Consider the following 5,000-nt stretch of genomic DNA (forward strand, 5'->3'; position numbering starts at 1 on the left):
AACCATACTTCCCCCGGAACCCAAAAGCTTTGGTTTCCCGGAGGCTGCCCGCCGAGTCATCGGAGGAACTGCGGCGGATCGCTGGCTGGCATCGTTTATGGTTAGAACTAGGGCGGTATCTGATCGCCTTCGAACCTCTAACTTTCGTTCTTGATTAATGAAAACATACTTGGCAAATGCTTTCGCTTCTGTTCGTCTTGCGACGATCCAAGAATTTCACCTCTAACGTCGCAATACGAATGCCCCCGCCTGTCCCTATTAATCATTACCTCGGGTTCCGAAAACCAACAAAATAGAACCGAGGTCCTATTCCATTATTCCATGCACACAGTATTCAGGCGGGCTTGCCTGCTTTAAGCACTCTAATTTGTTCAAAGTAAACGTGCCGGCCCACCCAGACACTCAATAAAGAGCACCTTGGTAGGATTTCAACGGGGTCCGCCTCGGGACGCACGAACACGCACGAGGCGGTCGCACGCCTTCGGCTCGCCCCACCGGCAGGACGTCCCACGATACATGCCAGTTAAACACCGACGGGCGGTGAACCAACAGCGTGGGACACAAATCCAACTACGAGCTTTTTAACCGCAACAACTTTAATATACGCTATTGGAGCTGGAATTACCGCGGCTGCTGGCACCAGACTTGCCCTCCAATAGATACTCGTTAAAGGATTTAAAGTGTACTCATTCCGATTACGGGGCCTCGGATGAGTCCCGTATCGTTATTTTTCGTCACTACCTCCCCGTGCCGGGAGTGGGTAATTTGCGCGCCTGCTGCCTTCCTTGGATGTGGTAGCCGTTTCTCAGGCTCCCTCTCCGGAATCGAACCCTGATTCCCCGTTACCCGTTACAACCATGGTAGGCGCAGAACCTACCATCGACAGTTGATAAGGCAGACATTTGAAAGATGCGTCGCCGGTACGAGGACCGTGCGATCAGCCCAAAGTTATTCAGAGTCACCAAGGCAAACGGACCGGACGAGCCGACCGATTGGTTTTGATCTAATAAAAGCGTCCCTTCCATCTCTGGTCGGGACTCTGTTTGCATGTATTAGCTCTAGAATTACCACAGTTATCCAAGTAACGTGGGTACGATCTAAGGAACCATAACTGATTTAATGAGCCATTCGCGGTTTCACCTTAATGCGGCTTGTACTGAGACATGCATGGCTTAATCTTTGAGACAAGCATATGACTACTGGCAGGATCAACCAGGGAGCTGCGTCAACTAGAGCTGAGCAGCCGGCCGCCCGGGAGTGTGTCCCAGGGGCCCGCGCGAACACGCAAGCGTCCGCTCAATTATTCTGCAAACAGGAGGAGGCTGAGCTCCCCTGCACAATACACCTCGAAACCCTCTCAGGTCCCGGCGGCGCGCAGCGCCGTCCTAAGTACTTGGTCGGGTTCGAGAGAGGCGCAATCGCCCGGAGTTAGGCGAGTAGACGCTTTAGGTGCGACCACCCGTGCTCCCAACTGAGCTTGCCGCTGCCGACAGAGGCCCGGGAGCGTGCTGTCGTGGCATTGCCGGCGGGAGACAACACGCGCCACCTACGGTGACCGGCAGCTCCAACGCCAGCGCCACAGAAGGGCAAAGGCCCCACGTGGGTGCCGAAGCGAACTCTCCCAGCACAGCGCACGTGCCAACACGTCTGCACAACTGCGATACAAACCACCAGCGAGAACCGCTGGGGCGACCGAGCAGCAGACGGCGTCGCGGCGCCGAGTGCCGGGCGGCGGCGCATCCTCAACGCACACAGTCCTCAATCGGACCAGCACACTGCAGATGTCCACCGCGCTTCGCACCGGGCCGGCGAGGACCCACTTTGGCTGCACGGCGCCGCGCGCAGGGTGCCCCGGCGCGCAGCTGCGCCGCCTGCCGCGTCCGTCGGCCGGCGCGCCTGCCACTGGGCGCCCCCACCAGCCGGCTGTAGCGCGTGCGCCCACGCACCGCGCGGCCAGCACGCCGGGCGGCCCCCCCTCACCGGCCGGGGACAGTCCCACCCACCCACAGCCGCGTATCGCTTCACACCCAGATTCACATTCACGTTCGTTGGTATGGTGGGGACCGCTTCGTAGCTGTACCGATCGTTGCCCTCACAGATGTACCTCCAGCAAGGACAACCGCACCACAACGGGTTACCAGTTGTTCATTTGCGTAACGTCACCAGTAAACGTACACGTCCATCCCCGTTTGCAAAGTCAACTATTATTGCATGCCTGCCTGTCAGGTGTCAAGACACACTACATCCGCTCACATCCACGCAACAAAATGTGCCCGACTAGAGGGCACGTGGAAGGTGCCCCCGTACGTATGCGATGTCCATTGCGCGACCAACTGTCAACCGGCCTCTGTAGCATGTCGCAGATGTGGAACGCGGGGCACCGTGCTATCACATTGTGTGAGAAGAGACTACTACGTCTGCATACACGCGCCACTACATGAACAGACGGCTCATGCTGATCGCCATCCACTGCGTCCATTACTCCCACACGTCTCTATGGCGTACCACACTGCAATGCAGCTGTTATGGGGAGATGACACGTAGCTGTGTACACAACATTCTGAGCGGGTTGCGGTTGGACAATACATTAATGTAACGTGTCATATGCCAATTACAGAGCAGGGTAAGGCACAACTTGGGTTAGGTTAAGGCACAACTTGGGTTAGGTTAAGGCACAACTTGGGTTAGGTTAAGGCACAACTTGGGTTAGGTTAAGGCACAACTTGGGTTAGGTTAAGGCACAACTTGGGTTAGGTTAAGGCACAACTTGGGTTAGGTTAAGGCACAACTTGGGTTAGGTTAAGGCACAACTTGGGTTAGGTTAAGGCACAACTTGGGTTAGGTTAAGGCACAACTTGGGTTAGGTTAAGGCACAACTTGGGTTAGGTTAAGGCACAACTTGGGTTAGGTTAAGGCACAACGTGGGTTAGGTTAAGGCACAACGTGGGTTAGGTTAAGGCACAACGTGGGTTAGGTTAAGGCACAACGTGGGTTAGGTTAAGGCACAACGTGGGTTAGGTTAAGGCACAATGTGGGTTAGGTTAAGGCACAATGTGGGTTAGGTTAAGGCACAATGTGGGGGTAGATTGCGGTACAAATTGCATTACATTGCGGTGCAAATTGCATTACATTGCGGTGCAAATTGCATTACATTGCGGTGCAAATTGAGTTACATTGCGGTGCAAATTGAGTTACATTGCGGTGCAAATTGAGTTACATTGCGGTGCAAATTGAGTTACATTGCGGTGCAAATTGAGTTACATTGCGGTGCAAATTGAGTTACATTGCGGTGCAAATTGCGTTACATTGCGGTGCAAATTGCGTTACATTGCGGTGCAAATTGCGTTACATTGCGGTGCAAATTGCGTTACATTGCGGTGCAAATTGCGTTACATTGCGGTGCAAATTGCGTTACATTGCGGTGCAAATTGCGTTACATTGCGGTGCAAATTGCGTTACATTGCGGTGCAAATTGCGTTACATTGCGGTGCAAATTGAGGTAGGTTAAGGTGCAACACAGGTTAGGTTAAGGTGCAACATAGGTTAGGTTAAGGTGCAAGATGGGTTAGGTTAAGGTGCAAGATGGGTTAGGTTAAGGTGCAAGATGGGTTAGGTTAAGGTGCAAGATGGGTTAGGTTAAGGTGCAAGATGGGTTAGGTTAAGGTGCAAGATGGGTTAGGTTAAGGTGACATAGGTTAGGTTAAGGTGACATAGGTTAGGTTAAGGTGACATAGGTTAGGTTAAGGTGACATAGGTTAGGTTAAGGTGACATAGGTTAGGTTAAGGTGACATAGGTTAGGTTAAGGTGACATAGGTTAGGTTAAGGTGACATAGGTTAGGTTAAGGTACAAACTGGGTTGTGTTATGGTACACATTGCGTTGTAGTACAGTACACGTTAGGTTTGGGTACGGTACACAATGTGGTATGGGATGGCGTGTTGTGGGGGGGAGGGGGGGGGGGAGGTTCGTTGATATCGACCGTAGGACGTGGATGCCCGAGGCAGCGTCAGTGTGTCAAAGGAGTTATGTCACGTCGGGATGCGCTTTTCGCCAGTGAGAGGGGGCGAGCCGTGTCTGTGGTTGCGGCAGACCTGTGTGTTTCATTCCTGCCAGTGTGTTTGTGCTGTAAGACGAGGCAGTGTGGTGGTGATGGGTGCACCCCTGTGTAGGACATGTGTGGGTGTTGGTGGCTTCTCTGAGCAATTGTGGTTGTCGGACGAGTGGGGTATTCTGTTTTATGATTGGACCTCCCGGTCTGGTTATCATAGCGTAGTTGGTGTACTGTGGCGGATAGGATGCACCGGACGTTGGTCCATGCTGGTGCTTAGTAGTTGTATCTGTGTCTGTTACAGGCAGAGAGTAGTGTGTGATAGAGTGTGTGGCTGACGTGTGGTTCATTTTGTGTGTACGGACGTTCAGCATGTATAGGGGCATTTGCGTATATAATCTATCATAATCTATCTATGTGGGCCTGCATAGTTTACTGAGCAGTGCTGTGAGGTGACTGAACTACGAGTGACGTACTGATTTACAGCGGAATGATTGCCTTGTACCAAAGATGGAGTATCGGCTCTACGACAGCGTTGGCACCGCAGGAAATGGTCTCGTAAAACGGCCCTCCCACCGTCATCGTTGTGAGGGGTAGGGACCGCCTATATTCTGAGAGGAGCCCTGTTTGCCACTGGGCGTGGGGTCTCGCATCCTGCGGTTCAGTGCCCCCAGGGAAGCGCGCGGAGGTGGTGCTGCTGCTGCTGCTGCTGTAGCAAGCGAGCTACTTACAGCATGTATAGGGACAGCGGGAATATGGCATATTCGATATAACTCTTCATGAAACGCAAGATATAGGGGCGGATTGCACGTTACGAGTGCGGGAAGAGTCCGCCGTTCATCCGCTGGAGTTGCGATTTGGGCGGTTGGGGTGGGGCACGTGCGGGTGCGGGTGGAGCGATTGTCGGTCGACGACTTCGTGCGACGCAGGCACAGGCGTTGGGGCTCCTGTG

The 5,000-nt window shown here is 53.4% G+C and overlaps 1 non-coding gene across 1 annotated transcript in view; it reads right to left on the reverse strand.

Moving 5' to 3' along the window:
• The window catches only part of LOC126114121 (small subunit ribosomal RNA), a 1,909-nt gene extending 690 nt beyond the window's left edge, over nucleotides 1–1,219 (reverse strand). Inside the window, exon 1 of the ribosomal RNA XR_007525074.1 lies at nucleotides 1–1,219. This exon is cut by the window's left edge and continues 690 nt beyond it. This is a non-coding gene — a ribosomal RNA (small subunit ribosomal RNA).
• Nucleotides 1,220–5,000: the final 3,781 nt, after the last annotated feature.

This window comes from Schistocerca cancellata, unplaced genomic scaffold (genome assembly GCF_023864275.1).
Source record: "Schistocerca cancellata isolate TAMUIC-IGC-003103 unplaced genomic scaffold, iqSchCanc2.1 HiC_scaffold_287, whole genome shotgun sequence".
NCBI classification, from domain to species: domain Eukaryota; kingdom Metazoa; phylum Arthropoda; class Insecta; order Orthoptera; family Acrididae; genus Schistocerca; species Schistocerca cancellata.